We start from the raw sequence: 22,251 nt of genomic DNA, 5'->3' as shown, positions 1-22,251 counted from the left end.
TTTCCTTCTTTTGGCTCCGTGTTTTATTGTGAGTTTTTATATTTGGTTGAGATTTTCGTTTTGATTTGTAGACTGAATTTTCAGCACCTTGTGAAGTCATTCTCCTTATTGTTAGAAGCATAAAATTCGCACACATATGTGTACAAGTGGGTATTGAATTCGCTTGCCTCTGTTCCATTAACTTGGAGATTTTCTTCTCTAGGTAGCTCGTGTTAATTAAAAGTTATAAACTTTTGTGCATAAAGACACATGCAAGGGTCTTGAATAGAACCTATGAGTCATATATCATTCGTGAAGTCATATTGCCTCGGAACTTCCCTTGTTAAATAACCCCTCTAATATTTTTATTTCCGCTGAGGTTTTAAGATGCGTTAATTCATCAAATAAGAGAAAATCATCAATTTTAAAATAAATTTATTGAGACATCTATTCACCTATTTATTTATCGATCTCGGTCCTTCGTATCTTAGGACATGAGAACGCACCCTCGGCCAAGAAGGGTCTTTCTTTAGCCTTCAACTTTGGTGGAGAAAGCCGATCAAGTTAGTTGCTAAAGGTCTGCCACAGTGATACTACACGACATGCCATATATGAAATGTGTAAATACTGTTTAAGAGTCGGTGTAAGGCTAGCAATGCCCAAGGTTTACGTTACCGACCGGAGCTCGGTTACCGAGCTCCGGCAGTAACCAAAAATGCGCAATAACCGTGGTTACCGGTCAAAAATTCAAAAAAATTCGAAGAAAATTCATTTGGCAAAATTTGAATTTTGGAAAAAAAATCACGATTTTAGCTGTTCGGTAACCGCTCGGTTTTGGTCGGTTACCGAGCGGTTTGGGTTGGTTACCGAGCGATTTTCTCGTATTTTTGAATTGATCGGTTACCGAGTGGTTTGGGTCGGTAACCGCTCAGTTTTCTCGATTTATTGAGCGGTTTTATCGAATTTCAGCGTAGTTCAACAAAAAACCTAAAAAAGGGCTCAACCTTGTAAAATCAATAACTAATTCATCTGAGTTTCAAATCAAGTGAAACAAATTGTGTTGGCTTCCTTGTAACATGATCTACATGATAAAAGTATTTATACTCATAAAAAAGTTCAAAATGTTCTGTGAGAAATTTTATTTGTTAAACCAAGTTAAATGCATAGTTTACTCTTTGCTAATCCAAAAATCATGAAACTAACTTTTTTAGTCTTCTTACATGATCCTATATCTTTTAAAAATACATGAACTCATGAATTAGTTATTGTAACATGCATGATTGTGTAAATGTGTTGCAACTAGATTAATTCATAACTGACCCATCACACCTCAAAAATTAGTGAAACCACTTTCATTAGCTTATTTATACTATGATTTACGTAGAAAAAAATAATAGTAGACATGAAAAAGTTAATTACAATGCTGTTTCTTAACATATTCACTTTATGCTTATGAACTTTGTAAAAATCATAGAGAATTTAATAAAACTCTAAATAAAGTGAAATCAATTTTAAAGATTCTTTTAAAATAAGTTTTATACAAGAAAAATATGTGTTTGCATGTTACACTTTTCCTCAACGTGAGTTAATAACTGAGCCGCACGCTTCAATTTTTTTTTCATTTTTTTCAAACTTTCTCCCTATAGAATATGATGCAAACGACATTATTTTTGAAAAAAAAATTCACAAAAGGTCTTAGAATTGTGTCTAGTTCTTTTTAAGATTTTTTTTGATTTTTTTTTATTTTTTCGAATTTTTTGAATTCAAATTTCGATTACCGTTCGGTTTCTGAAACCGGACCGAACCGAGAAGGTCGGTAACCGCAATTGTCGGTGTATCAGGAACCAGGGGTCCCCGAATTCCGAGGCCGAGCCAGCCATCCACCACATGGCACCATTCCACGAGGTCCCTCCTAAGGGATGAGAAAAGCTCAAGTCCCGGGAGAAGGTGCTCGGGGCCACAGTCAGTGGTTCCCGAGCACCCCAGTTCCCCGATGATCCACGGAGCCTAAGTACCGGGAAGAAAGTGCTCGGGAAGGTGTCTGGTCACCCCCGAGCACCCTAGTCCCCCGATGATCAGAAGAGTTGAGTTCCGGGAGAGAGTGCTCGGGGTTGCGAGCGGCGGCCCCCGAACATTCGGTTCCCCGAAGATCCGTACAAAGAGTGCTCGGGAGAGGGTGCTCGGGGCTGCATGTGGTAGCCCCCGAGCACCCGGTTCCCCAAAGGTCCATGCAAGAGTGCTCGGGGAGGTGAACAGTACCCCCGAGCACCCGGCACCCCGAAGACAAAGCTGGGCATTCTCGGGAGAGAGTGCTCGGGGATGTGAACAGTACCCCCGAGCACTCGATGCCCCGACGACCCAGAAAAGCCCCCGAGGGGTCCGCCGATGAGGTGTCCACCAGTCAGAGGTCCAAGGTCGTATTTAATGAGCGTGCGTGGCCTGACACATCCAACTGCTCCCGCCGCAGCGTCAATTCTTGCCATGTTTTGGCAGAGAGGCGTGGGGTCATTAATTGCACAGGTCCCGTCCCGTGCCATCCGGCTTACCTTGGGATAACATCGCGAGAATCAAGGCGTTCCGTCTGCCGCCCTGCTGTGGCAGAGGAACAAGACAGGGTGGGCACACCGGGCTGCTCTGCGGCTGCCCGGTGGGCCCTCTCCACGGCGCCCGTTGCCAGGGCGTTTATGGTGACAGGTGACCGGGCGTGCGGTATTTTTTCCACCTCCGGTCACTTCACCCAGAAGAAATGATGATGCCTTTCCCAGTCATGGCGTCTTGGAACTTGTGCCCCCCTCCTTCCCGTTCGGGGCATGACTCGGCCGGCAGGTACTTAAAAGAGCCGGCGGCACAGAAGAGAAGGTAATCCAACAAGAGACCGTAAGCACCCAAGCATCAAGAGCCCAACCATCGACCAGCAACGAACACAGAACCAAGAACCAATACAACGCACAACGCCAACAAGGAAGAACGAGAGACACTGTAAGCTAGGTTAAGTACAGTTCCAACCGGAGAACAAGGAGCCTCAAGCTCTTAGTTAGGCCAGTGTTCTTGTAACCAGCAACATCCTTGAGGGACTTCCTCAGGACAGTTATTGCATCCATACAGGAGTAGGGTATTACGCCCCCGTGCGGCCCGAACCTGTCTAAACTCCGGTACATTTACTTCTTTTGCACTATGTCATCATCCCCACCACCGGCCGTTGCATTTACTTTCACTCCATTTATTTCTCCGACGAACTTATTCAGGATCATCCCCCGGCCGAATCTCTAAAAAGGGGCCTCTCGGGATCCCTGCGACAGGAGTTAATCCTCCGACAACGATTTTTAGGCGGTTACTGACGGTTTTTTTTAACCCTGGCAATGCCTACTCCAATTTGGTTTTCACTCTTGGTTGCATATTCAAAAAAGGGAGCTTCAGTAGCAGCGAAGTGTGGTGGACAAACTGATACCCAAGGTTAAATCGGAACCACAGGAGGGTATGGAAGTCTGCCTGTCATGCTGATCAACGGGAATATTTAGTTGGAATGCAAGTCTAGAATTTCGACCGCTTGACTACATCAGATGACTCCTGAATGATATCAAGAATGAGGCCCTCATGTGGGCGTAATCTGGAGCAAAAAAGTTGCAGTATATACTCTCCAGAGCTAATACCATTGAGTCTGTAAATTAGACTGCAGTTGTAGCAGTACTTTTAATTGACTAGTCTATGCATATTCGTCCTTGCGGGTCTTATATTCGTTCTATAACTCTGATATTCGTATTAGCTCTCTTAAGAGGTGGTCTAGCCGAACGGCTGCCTTGTTAGCGTATTTATTTGGGTTTCTAGTTTTGTCTTCTAAGATAAAAAACTGCTTTTGATTTTTCTATAAAACTATTTTTAGATTTTAGCTATTGCTTTTTACAATAAATTTTTAATTTCTTAATAAAAAAATAGAAAAGCTACTCTGTTACTGAGAAATAAACTAGAACTGAACAAACAGAGTAGCTGAAAAATATGTTTTGAAAAAGCCAAAAGTTTGTTCCTGAGAAATAAACTAGAACTGAAGCTGGACGGGTTCTAGTTATTTTTTTAATCTTTAGATTATCTCCAACATCTATCTCAAATTTTTATCCTAAAAATGCTATTACAGTATCCTCTATCACTAACACTGTAGCAGTACTGTATCACTGGACAGAGGATCTGGTAGAAATAAATTTCCAGTGCTACAGTAGACCGCAAAGTACTGTAGCACTGAAATATGCAAATTTGAGGACTCCGTTGAAGATGACCTTAATCACGTTTGCACATAATCTGTGATTTATATACAGCTTTGGCCGTACCGCGATGGTTGGAGCAGCTTTATCTAGAAAATTTACTGTGAAGACAGCCTAGGATAACATTGAAGAGCTACGACGCCAGGTGTGTTGCCCGCTTGCCTTCGAGCTCAGCTTGGTGCAGGTGCTCGTCTCAGCCTAAGATTTTTCCTAGGGATTAAATCCCAGACAGGACATGGGATCCATTGGTACGGTATGTTTCCCACCCATCGGAGTTTTAATGCCCTCTAATCCCTTTCCTCCCTCGTATAAGATTATCTCTAATTATATATATTTTTTATTTTATTCTTTTTTATTTCTCTTTCTATTTATATTTTTATATTTTTTCTTATTTTCAACAACTACTCTTCGAAGGAATTTATAAAGTGAAAGGATATACAGCTTTGGTCGTACCGCGATGGTTGGAGCAGTTTTATGTAGAAAATTTACTGTAAAGACAGCCTAGGATAACATTGAAGAGCTACGACGCCAGGTGTGTTGCCCGCTTGCCTTCGAGCTCAGCTTGGTGCAGGTGCTCGTCTCAGCCTAAGATTTTTCCTAGGGATTAAATCCCAGACAGGACATGGGATTCATTGTGTCGGAGAGTGAACTCCTGTCGCAGGGATCCCGAGAGACCCATTTTTTAGAGATTCGGCCGGATGGATGATCCTGGAAAAGCTTGTGTGGGAAATAATCGGGAACGGAAATAAATACGATGGCTGGTGGGAGACGATCACCCTAATGCAAGGAAAAGTGGGTACGCCGGGTTTTAGACAGGTTCGGGTCGCACGGAGGCGTAACACCCTACTCCTGTATGAGCGCTATATTTATCCTTGAAGGGGATTCTTCAAGGAGATATCTGGTTCTAAGGGGAGAACTGTTTACAAAGAGCTTAAGGCTCTTCTGTTCTAGCTTAACTTGAGCTGGTTCGAGTGTCTGTCGATCTATCTTTGGCCTGGTTCGCCGGAGATTGTTGGTTGTCTGGTCTCTTGGTCGTCTTGTGGTCGGGGGCTCTTGCTCTCTTTTTCTCTAGTGTTCTCCATCCTTTCCTTTTATAGGCGCGCCGACCTCAACATATCCTGAATGGGAAAGAGGGGACGTGAATGCCAAGGTGCCACGGAGAAAGGCTTAATCATTTCATCTTGGCGAAGTGACAGGGGCGGTGGAGAGATGCGGCGCGCATTCGACCACCAGCCGCTGCGGGAGCCTCGGGGCGCCATGAAAAGGGCCCACCGGGCAGCCTCAGAGGTGCCCGGTGCGCCCACCCTGTCTTGTTCTTCTGCCAGGGCAGGGTGGCAAGCCGAGCGCTTCGATTTTGGCAACGTTATCCCGAGGCACCTGGATAAAATGGAACTGGACCCGTGCATTTAATGGACCCACGCCCCCCTGCCAGTGTATGGCAGGGTCTGACACTGGGGCGTGGGCAGCTGAGAATATCAGGATGTCAGGATGTCAGACCGCGCGTGCCTATTAAATGCGGCATTGGGCCTTTGACTGGATGACACCCTGACGACGGGACCCTTCGGGTCGTTGAATGATCTTGCGCGAACCTTCGGGGAACCGAGTCCTCGGGGGCTGCCACGTGCAGCCCCGAGCACTCTCTCCCGAGCACTTCGGTGGGACCTTCGGGACACCGAGTCCTCGGGGGCTGCCACGTGCAGCCCCGAGCACTCTCTCCCGAGCACTTCGGTGGGACCTTCGGGGCACCGAGTCCTCGGGGGCTGCCACGTGCAGCCCCGAGCACTCTCTCCCGAGCACTTCGGTGGGACCTTCGGGGCACCGAGTCCTCGGGGGCTGCCACGTGCAGCCCCGAGCACTCTCTCCCGAGCACTTCGGTGGGACCTTCGGGGCACCGAGTCCTCGGGGGCTGCCACGTGCAGCCCCGAGCACTCTCTCCCGAGCACTTCGGTGGGACCTTCGGGGCACCGAGTCCTCGGAGGCTGCCACGTGCAGCCCCGAGCACTCTCTCCCGAGCACTTCGGTGGGACCTTCGGGGCACCGAGTCCTCGGGGGCTGCCACGTGCAGCCCCGAGCACTCTCTTTCGAGCATTTCCTTCTTGGTATTTGGGCTCTGCGGATCATCGGGGAACTAGGGTGCTCGGGAACTAGAAGCGGCGGCCCCGAGCACCTTCTCCCGGGACTTAGCTTCTACCTACCTTGCAGGGTGGTGATATGTGGTGGATGGCCGGCCTGGCCTCGGGACTTAGGGACCCCTGGTTCTAAATACACCGACAGTAGCCCCCGGGCCCGTTGGTAGCCGATGGGACGGAGACTGCGAATGGGCCCTTCGTCGCGACCGAGGCCAAGGCTGGCGCGGACGCCATGTGGCCAGCTCTCGAGGGGTGGCCCTTGCGGACCTAGACCTCAAGTATGTTCCAACCGGAAAATGAGTGGACGCGTGTCCACACAATTTCCGAAGGGTATGATATCCATCCGGGCGGCATGCGCGGTTGCCGCGCAGATCGAGGAAAATACGCCTGGCAATCGCTGACATCGCGCGATCGGCGGGAGATTCGCCTGACAGTTGCACCGATCGAGGCGACGCTTCGCCGAGCGAACCGTTCGGGCGGCAGTTTTCGAATTTTGAGATTTAAAAGGGGGAACGGATCGGTCCGTTCCCCTTTTTACGCTCTCTTGCACTTGCCTTCTTCGTGCTCCGAAGCCCTCAGGAAACTCCCAGGCGACCGGAGCATTCTCCCTTCTCTCTCTTTTCACCACCAAAAAACATCCCCCATCTTGCCGAGATGACGAGGGTTGGAGGAGGACGACGGGACAAAACTTCGGACAGCATCTTGCCGGAGTCTCGTCTGAGGAACGAGGAGGCGGCGGATAAGATTAGGAAGCTGCTGGTGCCGGAGGGTCAGGAGGGTGCTGTGGCGGTGAGGCCGGCGACTCTGACGCCGGTGACGACTGTCCCTGGGCGGACCGTCCTCTTCACCTCCTTCGTGGCGGCGGGGCTAGTGCCGCCGTTCTCCGCCTTCTTTCTGCAAGTGCTGGAGACGTACGGCATTCAACTGGTGCATCTAAGCCCCAATTCCGTCGTGGCGTTGGCGGTCTTCGCGCATCTTTGCGAAATGTTCGTGGGGGTGATGCCGTCGGCGACGCTGCTTCGCCATTTCTTTGTCCTTCGGCCGGTGGGGAAGAAGAGGGGGCACTCCACGGCGGACGTCGCGGGGTGCTACAACCTTCGGCTCCGGGAAGGCCTGGGGGACCATTACATTCCCCAGGTGATGCGCAGCAAGTGGGAGGAATGGCGACGGGACTGGTTCTTCGTCGACATCGACCCCCACGAGCACCTCGAATTGCCAGAGAAGGGGGCGGAACCTCGGCGATCAACGTGGGAGGCACCGCCACCAGAAGATGCGAGACTGTAGCCGGTGCTAGAGCGCATTCTGGAACTACGCGAGGGCGGGCTGACCTCAGTCATGGTGGTGGCGGATTTTCTGCGTCGTCGGTTGGCGCCTCTGCGAGAACGGGCCCGGCCGAGCTGGTTCTACACCGGGCCGGAGGACATCACCAGGACCCAGATTGGCGCGAGCTGGGATCTGGGGGCGGCGGAACTGCGGGGGATGACAAGGGTGATCACCGGAACGGAGGATATGAGCCGGGCGGAACTCCCGTGGCCGGAGATGGCGCTCTGTGCCAACCCCAGCCGGGTGGCCATTATGGCGGGGCTGCCGGAGTTCGATGCCCAGGGGCCCGTGGACCGGCCAAGAAGCCGGAGTCCTGAGGCCTCCGAACTCCCCGGGCTGGAGGAACTACTTGGCGATGAGGTCGCTGGTAGCTCGGCGCAGGCTGGTGAAGGGGTCGCCGCAAGCGGCAGCCGCCATACCAGAGAGGAGGGCGCCACTGAAGTTGTTGAGGAGTTGGCGCCGGGAGATCGGGGAAAGCGTCCCCGGGCCTTGATCCTAGTGCCGGATTCTCCACCGTCGCCGACGGCAGCGGCGGCATTTCCGGTGCTGGAGCCGCGCCTGGTGCGGATGGGGCCTGCATCGGCACCCGCGACCCGCACGGCGGAGACCGAGACCCGTGCGGCGGCACCCGTGGCCCGCACGACGGTGCCCGTACCCCGCGCAGCGGCTCAGCCGAGCCCCCAACGGAAGAGGCGGCGGGAGGAGTCAGGACCGACAGCGCCGGACCCGGACATCAGGCTCCCAGCGGCCAAATGGCGGTATCGGTGAGTCTTCTTGCTTGCTTTTCCATGGGCATTTCCGGCCCGAACTGAGTTTTGACAACTTTCACTTGTCTCCCGCAGGCCGGCTGCAGGCGCTGCTGTGACGGAGAGAGAGCAGGCGCCGGGGCCAGAGCCGAGCCTGCCCGCTGCAACAGCGGAGGCCGGCATAGGAACGGCGGAGATGCCAATTGACGTGGCGGCCCCTGGGAGAGAGGCGGAGGCGGCGGCTGAGAGAAGGGCGCCGGCGGAACCTACCCCGGGCGTGGAGAGCCCGGGGCGGATAATGGTGGAGGTGGATGTTCTGCCGGGGCCGGCGGACAGGGCGGCCGATGCGGGAATGCGGCCGCTGTCCGAAACCTTGGCTCCGGCGAAGCCTACCCCGGTTAGGCAGAGCCCGGGGCGGATGGCGGCGCAAGGCCCGGCGGAGAGCTGGGCCCCCCTGGAGGCATCCTGCGGAGAAGCCTGGGCCCCCCCAGTGCCCGGCCGGCCTGTCGATCCCTTCCTGGCCGCCATTAAAGGCGTCCAAGTAGCAGTCGGGCAGCTGGGCGCAATGGTGAGGGCCAAGGAGGGGGAGCTCGAAGCTGAGTGCGCCCGCCTGGCACTGGAGAAGGCGCAGCTGGCGGGCGCCCAGGAGGAGACCCGTGCGGCAGCCGCGCGGGAGCAGAAACTCCTAGAAGACATCCGCGCGGAAGCCGCGCGGGAACGAGAAACTCTGAAGACCGCGCAGGCAGAGGCCGCGCGGGAACGAGAAGACGGCGCCCGCTTGGCCGAGGCGTCGAGGCAGCAAGCTGCCGAGGCCCTTGCCAGGATGGGGCAGGTGCAGGAGAGGGAGGTGGCTGTCGCAGCCCGGGAGCAGGCCGCGGAGGAGCGGCAAGCCGAGCTGGCCCGCCGGGAGGGTGCGGCCGAGAAGACGCGCGCCGATCTCCAGCGCTGGGAAGACGATCTCCAGAAGATCAGAGAAGAAATCAAGCGCTGGGAGGAGGACGTCTCCGTCCGGGAAGTGGACAATGAGCTATCGGCGTCGGATCTTGGTGCCCGGGAGGATTCGGTGGCCCAGCAGGAGGATGTGTTGGCCCGGCGGGAGAATGAGTTGAGTCGCCGAGAAGGCGAACTGAGTCGCCGAGAGGGCGAAGCTGCTGCTGTGACGGCCGCCGCGGCTACCAGGGCGGAGGAGAATGCGAAGCACGAGGCGGAACTGGCCGAGCGCGAACGCGCTTTGTCCGAGATGGTGGCCAAGACGAAGCAGGCTGCCGTCCCCACCATGGCTGGCGGTGCTCCCGGTCCGGCCGGGGACCAGGGACTCGAGGCACAGCTGCGGGCCGCCAAGGAGAAAATCGAGACTGTCTTTGTCTCGCGGGTCAACCTCGAGCATATGCTGGAGGACATACTCCGGCGGATGCGACGGGCCGTGGAGAAGGGTGGTCTTGGACGGCTTGTCGACGACAAGAAGGGCGACGGCCCCGCACGACAAGTGTTGGGGCTGCAGCAGGTCTGTGAGCGCCTCGAGACCCTGCCCTGGGCAGTCCAGGAACTTGCTGCCCGGGAGGGACGTGGCTTGGCACGTGCCGTGGCCGAGCACGTCCTGGCCTGCTACCGAAGCAGGGACCCAAACTTCCCACTGGAGCCGGCGCGGGAGGGAGTGGTCGAGGCTGAGGGGGAGGTCGCCCGGGCAGCGGTCCGGAGCACCGCCGCTGAGGTGGCGGCCGGCTTCAGGCGAGAGGTGCCGCCGCCGCCAGCCCCCGGGGATGACTCAGAGGATTCAGCCGACGCTTCTGCCGCCGACTAGATCTTTTGTAGCCTCTTTTCTTTTGTTTGTAGATGTAGGAGTGAACCCTTAGAAAATGCCTTGGAAGTATCCTATAAATATTAAATGGCTGTTTTTCCCTGGGCTCGCAACTCCAGTTTCTCTATGTGTTCGATGCTTCTTCCGATGTTTTACTTCGAAGTCCCGGGGAGTACTCAGTCGGGCCGTTCCCGACCTTCCCGTCCCCGAGGATGAAGTTGTCTTTGATCGCTGTTACTGGCACAGTCGGCCTTCAAGCTCTCACGAATCCGTATTGCCTAAGTTAAGAACAAAGACAGAGACTTCCTTGTCCGGGAGATGGATTGATCCCGCGCGGAACACGCCGTGCCTGATGAACACTTTTTCACTTTGCGACCACTCAGTTTGTAGAAGGGAGACGCGTGCGGGCGAGAATGTGACCAAGAGTCCTCGCGGTCCGGTGGTGCCCGGGCTTTAAACGGGCCAGGCCGAGCACTGACAGCCCGCCCCCGAGACCTGAGCTCCGGACTACCCGAGTAGCTCGAGCGATAGGATTACCCAGGGCACCCAAGGACTCGGTAGTGCTCGGGGTCCTTAAAAGCGGACCGAACACCACGACCACCACGAAGGGCTTCGGTCAGACGTTATCGGGAGCACGCTACTCTTTTCTGCAAACCGTTCTGTCGTTCTGGGAAAAAATAGTCACGCGGCAGGGTTTTGCGTGCGAGGAGGCCACCTCGCAGAACAGATTAAACCGCGAGGGCCCCCGAGAGTGACTCGAGGACATAAATTTACTTAAAGCATACTTGTCTGAATATAACCACTCACCGGACAGCTGTCGGCCTTCCAGCTCATCGATCCAGGAGGGATGTGCTTCCGAGCTCGGGTGCCCGGGGACTCGATTCTTTCAACGGAGTGCCCGAGTGCCCAGAGGCATACGAGGCTCCTAGGGTCGGGTGATCTCGACCACCCGAGCCTAAGAGGTAGGACCACCCGAGGACCCTTGGGGCCGACCAAAGGCCGGGGCATTAAAGCCCTCACGGCCGAGCTGCTTGCGATCGCCAGCCTGTGACTTAAGAGAAAAAATAGGATTTCTTTGTCTGGTGCGCTTTGCCAGTGCGGTACTTGTTATAGACTGCTCTCGTTTTCGACCCGAGACCTCTCGAACACCCAAACCGGCGGACAAGAGCGGGCAGAGGCATAACCCAGAGGTCCTATGGTTTGGTGGCGCCCGGGTATGACAGACCAGACCGAGCACCGACAGCCCGCTCCGGGGGCCCGAGCTCCGGACTACTCGAGCAGCTCGAGCGATGGGATTACCTGGAGCACCCCGAAACTTGGTAGTGCCCGGGAGCCTGTCATGACACCGAACACCACAGCCTACCATGGCGGACGTAAGTCAGCGGCGACTGCTCGCATGCATACCGATCGGGATTCTTTTGTCAGCAGGGAAAAAAAAGAGAGCGAACTTTTTCTCGCACAACCGAGCTCCTCACCAGACAGATTAAACATACGGAATCCAGAAAAAGTATTTTGACATAGCGATTGCTTATTGAAAAACTTAATGTGCAATATTTACAAGGTTGGGCGACAGCGACTTACCCCACGGGGCGAAGCCTTCATACTGCTCGGGCAGGGAGAAGCCCCCGGCCTTACTAACCTGAACTGTGAACACGACAATCTACGGGTAGAAGCGTCGAAGATGCTCGATGTTCCACGGATTCGGGAGTGGCTGTCCTTCCTCCGTCGCCAACCTGAAAGAACCTGCCCGGGGGACCGCGATCACGGTGAAGGGACCTTCCCACACAGGGGACAACTTATTCATTCCTTCGCGCGACTGGATGCGTCGGAGAACTAGGTCCCCCACCTCGAGAGACCGGGCCCGGACATGGCGCAGATGATAACGCCGCAGACTCTGCTGGTACCGAGCCGCTCGGACAGCAGCAAGCCGTCGGCGCTCTTCCAGGTAGTCCACGTCGTCGCGCCTTTGATGCTCCTGCTCACCCTCAGAGTATGCATGCACTCGAGGGGAGCCCAGAGTGAGCTCGAAGGGGAGGACTGCTTCGGCGCCGTAGACGAGGAAGAACGGAGTCTCCCCGGTGGCGCGGCTTGGCGTAGTCCGATTGGCCCATAGCACGGCTGGCAGCTCGTCTACCCATCCCTTTCCGTGCTTAGCGAGTACGTTATAGGTCCGGGTTTTGAGGCCCTTCAGTATCTCCGCATTGGCGCGCTCGACCTGCCCGTTACTCTGAGGATGAGCGACGGAAGCGAAGCAAAGCTTGATGCCGAGATCTTCGCAATAGTCCCCGAACAAGGCACTAGTGAACTGGGTGCCGTTGTCGGTGATGATTCGATTGGGGACACCGAAGCGGCTGGTGATGCCGCGGATAAACTGGAGCGCCGTGTTTTTGGTCACCTTGACGACTGGGACCGCCTCCGGCCACTTAGTGAATTTGTCGATAGCGACATATAGGTATGCATAGCCCCCGACTGCTCGGGGGAATGGACCCAGAATGTCCAAACCCCAGACCGCGAAAGGCCATGACAGGGGAATGGTATGGAGAGCCTGAGCTGGCTGGTGAATCTGCTTTGCATGGAACTGGCATGCCCTGCAGCGCCGAACCAGCTCGGAAGCATCCTGGAGAGCTGTAGGCCAGTAGAAACCTTGCCGGAAGGCTTTCCCGACCAGCGTGCGGAACGATGAATGGCCACCGCACTCGCCCTCGTGGACCTCAGCGAGAAGATCGCCGTCTTCTGCCCGAGAGATGCATTTCAGGAGGACACCTCCTGCGCTACGTCGGTAGAGATCCCCATCTACTATGGCATAGAGTTTGGACTGCCGAGCAACCCTTTCGGCAGACGCCTCATCCCCAGGTAGGAACTTTTCTTTCAAGTACCCTCGGATGTCAGACATCCACGAGGCATCTTGAGAACATTCGGCGAGCACGGCGCACTTGCCGGACGGCGCCGCCCTGACGGGACTTCCCACTGAGGGTACCGCCGGGGTCCCCTGAATTGAGTTCGAGGTTTCCCCTTCATCCTGTTCGGCAGGCAGGACGGAAGGCCGTGCGAGTCTTTCTTCAAAGACTCCGGCAGGGGCGCGCGCACGTGAGGAGGCCAGGCGAGAGAGCTCATCGGCTGGAGCATTGTCGCGGCGAGGGATATGCCGTAATTCGAGGCCGTCGAAACGTCTCTCGAGCTTTCTGACTGCATCCACGTACGCTGCCATTTGAGGATCCGTGCACTGGTACTCCTTGGAAACCTGGTTGACGACCAGCTGGGAGTCCCCTTTGACCAGGAGGCGATGAATCCCGAGCCCCACCGCAGCCCGGAGGCCGGCGATGAGACCTTCATACTCCGCCATGTTGTTGGATGCGCGAAACTGCAACTGTACGACGTACCGGAGCTCTTCACCTGTTGGGGAGGTGAGAACCACTCCGGCCCCTGCGCCTTTCAGCGAGAGGGAGCCATCGAAGTGCATAACCCAGTACCCTGGCGCGTCGTGCCCAGGATAGGCAGAGATCTCTTCTGGGATGACGCAGGGGACGGGCGTCCATTCTGCCAAGAAGTCGGAGAGTGCCTGGCTTTTGATTGCCTGGCGACAGACGAAGTGTAGGTCGAACTCCGCCAACTCAACCGCCCATTTGACAATGCGCCCAGTGCCCTCCCGGTTCCGGAGAATGGGTCCCAGTGGATAAGTGGTAACCACCGATATCTTGTGCGCCTGGAAGTAGTGGCGTAGCTTCCGGGAGGCGACGAGCATGGCATAGAGTAGCTTCTGCGCCTGGGGATACCTTGTCTTGGCCTCCCGGAGGACCTCGCTGACGAAGTACACCGGTCGTTGTACCCGGCGGGCCCGGATGGTGGCCCCACCCGGGGGGCTGCCACAGCCCCCAGGGTCGGTGGTATGGTCGGGGCTAGCCGGGCACTCGGGCTCGATTCCTTTGCCAGGAAGAGCAGTGTGTTCGGGCTCGACCCCTTGCCCAGGGGGAGCCGCGAGGATAAGTGAACGGTCGGGGGCCTCTGGGAGCTGGGACCCAGCACCCGGCCCCGAACATTCATCGCGCTCCACCACCAGCACTATGCTCACGACCTGTGGAGTGGCCGAAACATAAAGTAGTAGGGGCTCACCTTGGGAGGGGGCCACCAAAACGGGTGGCGAGGTAAGGTACTTTTTTAAGTCGCGGAAGGCCTGCTCGGCTTCCGACGTCCAGTCAAAACGACCGGATTTCTTCAAAAGCTTGAAGAGGGGGAGCCCTCGCTCCCCGAGCTTGGAGATGAAGCGCCCGAGGGCGGCCATGCAGCCGGCGAGGCGCTGGACCTCCTTGAGTCAAACCGGGGGTCGCATCTGCTCGATGGCCCGGATCTTCTCCGGATTGACCTCGATTCCTCGGCCAGAGACCAAGAAACCAAGGAGCTTGCCCGCCGGCACCCCGAATACACATTTCTCCGGGTTGAGCTTGAGGCGGGTAGAGCGGAGACTATTGAAAGTCTCGGCAAGGTCCTTGAGCAGGGTGGCGCGATCTCGGGTTTTGACCACGAGATCGTCGACGTAAGCCTCGACGTTGCGGCCAACCTGCGAGTTAAGAGTGATACGAATGGCGCGCTGGAAGGATGATCCAGCGTTGCGCAGGCCGAAAGGCATTGACATGTAGCAATAAGTCCCCACCGGGGTAGTAAAAGCAGTTTTTTCCTCGTCCCCTACGGCCATGCGAATCTGGTGATACCCAGAGTTTGCATCTAGGAAGCACAAAAGATCACATCCCGCAGTTGAATCTACGATTTGATCAATGCGAGGTAAGGGGAAGGGATCTTTAGGACAAGCCTTGTTAAGGTCGGTGTAGTCCACGCACATGCAAAGCTTGCCGTTGGCCTTCGGGACGATGACTGGGTTTGCTAGCCAGTCGGGGTGGAGGACTTCTCGGATGAATCCGGCGTCGAGGAGCTTGCGGACCTGCTCGCGGATAAACTCCTGGCGCTCTGGCGCCTGCCGCCGGACCTTCTGCTTCACTGGGCGGGCGTCCGGACGCACAGCCAAGTGATGCTCGATCACCTCCCTAGGGATCCCGGGCATGTCGGACGGTTGCCAGGCAAACACGTCCACGTTAGCCCGGAGGAAGGCGACGAGCGCGCTTTCCTATTTGCTGCCCAGGTTGCTGCCGATACGGACAACCTGGGTAGCATCTTCGCCCACCTCGACCTCCTTCGTTGGAACAGAGGTGTCGGCGGCGAGTCGGGGTCTAGATGAAGAGGGTCCCGGGCCCCCTGAAGAGCCATCAACCTCGGCCTGCGCTGAGACCAGAGCCATGTATGATTGTTCGGCGCAGGAGACAGCGCCGCCGGAGTCGGCGATCACGGAGATAGAGCCTGCGGGGCCGGGCATCTTAACCGTAAGGTATGCATAATGCACGGCCATCATAAACTTGGCGAGCGCCGGGCGCCCGAGGATGGCGTTGTAGGGGAGAGGGAGCTCCGCAACATCGAAGAGGACGCACTCCGTGCGGAAGTTGTCCCGGCTCCCGAATGTGACAGGCAACTCGACCTGCCCGAGGGGCAGGGAGTGCTCGGGAGTTACTCCACAGAAGGGGAGGGACGGCTTTAGGCGTCGGGAAGATACTTGCAGCTTCTCAAAAGCCTCTTTGGAAAGGAGGTTGAGGCCGGCACCACCGTCGATCAGCACTCTGCCGACCTTAACATTGCAGATAGTGGGAGACACTACCAGAGGTAGCCGTCCCACGGCTGCAGTACTGACGGGGTGATCAGCCATGCTGAACGTGATCGGAGCATCCGACCACCTCAGGGGTCTTGTGGCCTCCTCGCTTGGGGTTGCCGAGCACACTTCGCGCCGCATGACCTTGATGCCACAGCGCGAGCAGATTGTGTAAGCGCCCCCGTCGATGAAGGCGACCGCATGCTCGGGATCCTGGAAGCCGAGCTCGGCGTTGTTGGGGACGACCTCGGTATCGCCTCCTCCGCGGGACTCGTCGCGCTCCCTCTGGCGCTGCTCCACGAGTCCTTTGACCGTACGACACTCCGTGAGGTCGTGCCATCTGGTCAGGTGTATGGGACACCATTTACCTGGCTCGGGCCCCGCGGGAGCGGGGGCCCTTGCTGGAATAGGAGCTCGGCCAGGGGCCGGGGCTCTTGCTGGAGCTGGCGCCCTAGCCGGTGCCGGGGCCCTCGCGGGCACAGAGGCCCGAGGAGGAGCCCGAGCAGGGGCCCTGACGGGGCGCCGACCGACACACGGCTGATGCTCTTGCCGGTGATCGGGCTCTTGCGGTACCCTGTGAGCGGGGACTTGGGCTGGCTCGACGGGAGCTGCCTCGCGCTTCCTTCTCTTTTTCTTTTCCCGCTTATCAAAGCGGGAAGAACTTGGCTGATCGGGAGCGGGGCGAGGAGCATGCCACGCCCTGGCCTCCGCAGCCTTGGCGCACTTATCGGCCAGTGCGAAAAGTTCCGCAGGGGTCTCGATCTCGTGCGTACCTAGCTTCTCGAGCATCCGCTCGTCACGGACGCCCTGCCGGAAAGCAACAATAACAGCATGGGGGGCCACTCGCGGAATAGTGTTGCGAACCTGGCTGAAACGCTGTATAAATCGCCGTAGCGTCTCCCCTTCCTGCTGTTGGACGGCGTGGAGGTCGCACTCCAAACCGGGACGTGCGAACGTGCCCTGAAAGTTGGCCACGAATTGGTGGCACAGGTCATCCCAGGAGCTGATGGATCCTGGGGGTAAGTTCATAAGCCAAGAGCGGGCGGAACCCCTCAAGGCAACATGAAAATAGTTTACCATCACCTTTTCGCTGCCTCCGGCCGCTTGGACGGCCGTCGTGTAGATCTGGAGGAACTCGACGGGGTCGATGGACCCATCGTACTTCTCCGGCAGCTCGGGGCGGAACTTGGAAGGCCACCTCACCCAGCAGAGCTCGGTGGTGAAGGCACGGCAACCGGTGCCGTACCCCGCAGCACGAGCGGGGGTTCTCGGTGGCGAGAAGCGGCGAGCCGGGGATCCCCGGTGGTCGTGGGCCGGGAGAGAGGAAGCCTGGTCCTCTGCCCCAACCCCCTGCCGGGTCTCCCGCTGACGTTCGAGAGTGACTCGGGCATCTTCGTGGCCCCTCCGCTCGTCAAGGTGCAAACGAAGGTCCTGGGCTCCGGACATGGCCAGGGAGACGGCACTCCGCCTGGAGACCCCTCGGCCCGTGCGGGTGTTGCCCGCTGAGGAGCCGGCTCTGGCGGCACCGTGCTGAGAAGTGGCGCGAGGACTCCCGGCCTGCACCTGGCGACGAGCAGTGCCGACCAAAGCGACGACATCTTGCATCCACCGGCCTTCCGGAGTGTTTGGCGTGGCCTGAATGGGCGGGTGTCTGAGGAGAGCTTGTGCCGCAAGCAACGCGCTCCCTGGGCTGGCCTCACTGAAAGCGAGCCTGCGCCGAGGCGGCACCCGACGTGGTCCAGAGGCAGACCTGGCGGCCGGAGTCCCGACCACCTGCTGGGGGTCGGAAAGTACGTCGGCAGCGGCGGCGGCGCTGATGGGCCCAGCGCCTTGATCCCCTTGGGCGGGAAAAACCGCACGCGTGGATGGCGGCTGCCGCGGGTACGCAGCAGCGACGGGGCTTTCTTCGTGGGGCAGCGTTCCGTTACTGGAAGTGGAGCCGGAACGCTGGAGACGGTGCCCACCGGCCATCTTTTCCTGTGGAGAAAAAAGTGAAACAAACAATCCAGGGATATTCCCCCCTACCTGGCGCGCCAGCTGTCGGAGAGTGAACTCCTGTCGCAGGGATCCCGAGAGACCCCTTTTTTAGAGATTCGGCCGGGGGGATGATCCTGGAAAAGCTTGTGTGGGAAATAATCGGGAACGGAAATAAATGCGATGGCTGGTGGGAGACGATCACCCTAATGCAAGGAAAAGTGGGTACGCCGGGTTTTAGACAGGTTCGGGCCGCACGGAGGCGTAACACCCTACTCCTGTATGAGCGCTATATTTATCCTTGAAGGGGATTCTTCAAGGAGATATCTGGTTCTAAGGGGAGAACTGTTTACAAAGAGCTTGAGGCTCTTCTGTTCTAGCTTAACTTGAGCTGGTTCGAGTGTCTGTCGATCTATTTTTGGCCTGGTTCGCCGGAGATTGTTGGTTGTCTGGTCTCTTGGTCGTCTTGTGGTCGGGGGCTCTTGCTCTCTTTTTCTCTAGTGTTCTCCATCCTTTCCTTTTATAGGCGCGCCGACCTCAACATATCCTGAATGGGAAAGAGGGGACGTGAATGCCAAGGTGCCACGGAGAAAGGCGTAATCATTTCATCTTGGCGAAGTGACAGGGGCGGTGGAGAGATGCGGCGCACATTCGACCACCAGCCGCTGCGGGAGCCTCGGGGCGCCATGAAAAGGGCTCACCGGGCAGCCTCAGAGGTGCCCGGTGCGCCCACCCTGTCTTGTTCTTCTGCCAGGGCAGGGTGGCAGGCCGAGCGCTTCGATTTTGGCAACGTTATCCCGAGGCACCTGGATAAAATGGAACGGGACCCGTGCATTTAATGGACCCACGCCCCCCTGCCAGTGTATGGCAGGGTCTGACACTGGGGCGTGGGCAGCTGAGAATATCAGGATGTCAGGATGTCAGACCGCGCGTGCCTATTAAATGCGGCATTGGGCCTTTGACTGGATGACACCCTGACGACGGGACCCTTCGGGTCGTTGAATGATCTTGCGCGAACCTTCGGGGAACCGAGTCCTCGGGGGCTGCCACGTGCAGCCCCGAGCACTCTCTCCCGAGCACTTCGGTGGGACCTTCGGGGCACCGAGTCCTCGGGGGCTGCCACGTGCAGCCCCGAGCACTCTCTCCCGAGCACTTCGGTGGGACCTTCGGGGCACCGAGTCCTCGGGGGCTGCCACGTGCAGCCCCGAGCACTCTCTCCCGAGCACTTCGGTGGGACCTTCGGGGCACCGAGTCCTCGGGGGCTGCCACGTGCAGCCCCGAGCACTCTCTCCCGAGCACTTCGGTGGGACCTTCGGGGCACCGAGTCCTCGGGGGCTGCCACGTGCAGCCCCGAGCACTCTCTCCCGAGCACTTCGGTGGGACCTTCGGGGCACCGAGTCCTCGGGGGCTGCCACGTGCAGCCCCGAGCACTCTCTCCCGAGTACTTCGGTGGGACCTTCGGGGCACCGAGTCCTCGGGGGCTGCCACGTGCAGCCCCGAGCACTCTCTCCCGAGCACTTCCTTCTTGGTATTTGGGCTCTGCGGATCATCGGGGAACTAGGGTGCTCAGGAACTAGAAGCGGCGGCCCCGAGCACCTTCTCCCGGGACTTAGCTTCTACCTACCTTGCAGGGTGGTGATATGTGGTGGATGGCTGGCCTGGCCTCGGGACTTAGGGACCCCTGGTTCTAAATACACCGACACATTGGTACGGTATGTTTCCCACCCATCGGAGTTTTAATGCCCTCTAATCCCTTTCCTCGCTCGTGTAAGATTATCTCTAATTTTATATTTTTTTATTCTTTTTTATTTCTCTTCCTGTTTATATATTTTTTTTATTTTTAACCGTTTCTCTTCGAAGGGATTCGTAAAGTGAAGGGATAGAGAATTCTGTTTTGAAGAGAATAAATTTGAGAATCGTTTCGTGATAAAACCATAAATTTTTTTTAAAACACTAAAAGAAACGTGTAAATAGATTTTAGTCCCTAACAGGAATCCTTAGATGGTCTAAGGAAAACGCGGTGTGGTGTTAATGTGTGGTGCGCGTGAGTAGTGTACGCGTAAGTGCGTTCTCGTTATACACTCTTAAAAAATCATGGCACTGCAGACAGAGAGACAGACACGGACCTGGTTCTTGAGTAATCGCCACCCGTCTTCGGGCTGCAGCTTCTCCACGCGGTGGATGTGCACGGCCTTCATCTGCCGGGCGACCATCACATTCCTCGTCGTGACGAGGACTCGGCTACCGCCACGGGCGCCGGCCCTGAACGCGTCCCGGAGCAGCGCGTTCCACGCCTCGTCGCTCCACACGTCGTCCATCACCAGCAGGACCTTCTTTCCTAAGACCGCGCGCTGGAGCGCGGGCTCGAGCGACGACCTGTCCCACAAGGCGTCGTGCTGGTGCTCGCTTCCAGCGCCTCCGATCACCGACCACAAAAGGTCAGCCTCGTTCACGTCCTGCGACACGCACACCCAGACCCTCTGGTCGAACTCGTCCCGCACGCGCTGGTCGTCGAAGACCCTCTTGGCGAGGGTGGTCTTCCCGATCCCCCCGGCGCCTGTGACGGCCACGACAAGGACGTTTTCACGCCGATCGTCGCTGGTCAACGCCTCCACCAGCGTGTTTGCATCCTCCTCTATCCTTTCCCCGACGAGATCGGCGTGGACGAACACCGAGCTTGTCTTGCGCGCCAGCGCTGTATGCTGCCAGAGGGAGAAGGATGAAGCCCTGACGAAGTGAAACATGGAGCTCCGCTTGCACACGCTCTCCAGCCTCCGGTTCAGCTCCTTGATTTGCCCGGCCATGGCGTGGGCGAGCACGGGGTCGTGCAAGCACGTGAAGAGAGGCACGCAGCAGCCTGAAAGAGGGGAGGAGCGCTTGGGCGCACGGTTGCTGGGGGCCTCCATGCGCCACTGGTCGAGGACGTCGTCGGCGTCGTACATGACGTCCTTGAGCTCCTGGACCCAGGCCTCGACGGCCATATCAGTGATGCGCTTCCTCTCTGCGTCGCCGAGGACGTTGCCGAGGTCCTCCAGTGTGGCCTCGAGCCTTTTCATCTCGCCGGGCACACCCAGGAGCATGTCAAGCCTCTCCTTGACCGCGTCGGCGACCATTCGGCCAAGCATGGGCACGAAGGCGTCCAGGATCAGTGCCATGGATGAATGTACAAAGCTCACGGGGAGAGCAAGATTGCAGCCTAGAGGAGATGCTTAGTTTGAGGTCAACGATGACTACAAGATGGGCCACTTGCTGTATTTTAGCTGCTCTTGGAATTTTTAGGCCATGATCTGTTGGAATCCAGCATCCGTAAGAAACGTGCATCATTTTTGTCCTAGGACTGTGTCCAATTTGACGAATCAACCTTGACTAATTCGCCTTTGAATCTTCTCCACAAACGTAGAGCAACTGAGGAATGAAGAAATTTGCCAGTGATGTAGAAACTGTGTTTTTTCCAAATAAACTGTCTTCGCATAATTGCCCTGTCGTTGGTTATGGATGCATATATTCAGAATTTCTAAACAACCAATCCATTTACATTATTTACTGTACCGAAAGTCCCAAAAATCACCTTCAATCGTAGAACACTTTACACACTCCAAGTATTAATATCAGTTCAAATCACCATCTTCAGAAATAATCATGATGCCGAAAAAATAAAAGTTAGAAACATAATCCATGTCAGCCTCAAATGTTGTCTTTTTCCATCTTCTCCGTTCACTACAAGATTTGCAATGTTTCCCGACAGTTATTTACGAGTGACCGACAATATTAATACTCATATATTTTCTGATAGTTTTACCATACAACCAACAAACTAATTACCTGTGGGAAACCGTTCAAATTGAATTATAGTTAATCATTAAATCAATCATTTACATAATCACGACTATAATGATTAATCAGAATGTAATCCCGGTAGTCCCGACATGTGTTTTGTGCCTAAGATCAGAACACACGCCTTTCCAATATATATTATCACAACAAAACTTAATAAAAAGCGAGTAATGAAATTATATTACAAGTTTTAAGTGATTACAATTTACAATATTTTACCAAACACGAACGCTAGGTGGATGAAAGAACAGATTTGCCTCCTAGCCACATAGAGATACTACGCAGCGAAAAAGTAAAGTTTGCTATAAACAAAGATGGATAGAGCCATTGCCCTGAGGCACCACCCAAACAACGTCGCACGAGTGGATACCACTACTCTTGCCCGTCGCTAGTATTGGCGGGCACGAAGTAGCCGGAAACTAACTTTTTTCTCACCTGCAAACCTGTAAAAGCAGCGTGAATACGAAGGTACTCGCAAGACTTAATCTATAGTAGGTACATATACTAACCTGACTCCAAAAATTAT

At 56.0% G+C, this 22,251-nt stretch overlaps 1 pseudogene; it reads right to left on the bottom strand.

The window, feature by feature from the left end:
- Positions 1-21,168, bottom strand: part of LOC133901777 (uncharacterized) — a 43,463-nt pseudogene extending 22,295 nt beyond the window's left edge.
- Between the last annotated feature and the right edge of the window lie 1,083 nt (positions 21,169-22,251).

This window comes from Phragmites australis, chromosome 20 (assembly GCF_958298935.1).
Source record: "Phragmites australis chromosome 20, lpPhrAust1.1, whole genome shotgun sequence".
NCBI classification, from domain to species: domain Eukaryota; kingdom Viridiplantae; phylum Streptophyta; class Magnoliopsida; order Poales; family Poaceae; genus Phragmites; species Phragmites australis.
Note: the sequence above shows the minus strand (reverse complement) of the source record. Positions and strands in the feature narration are given on the sequence as shown.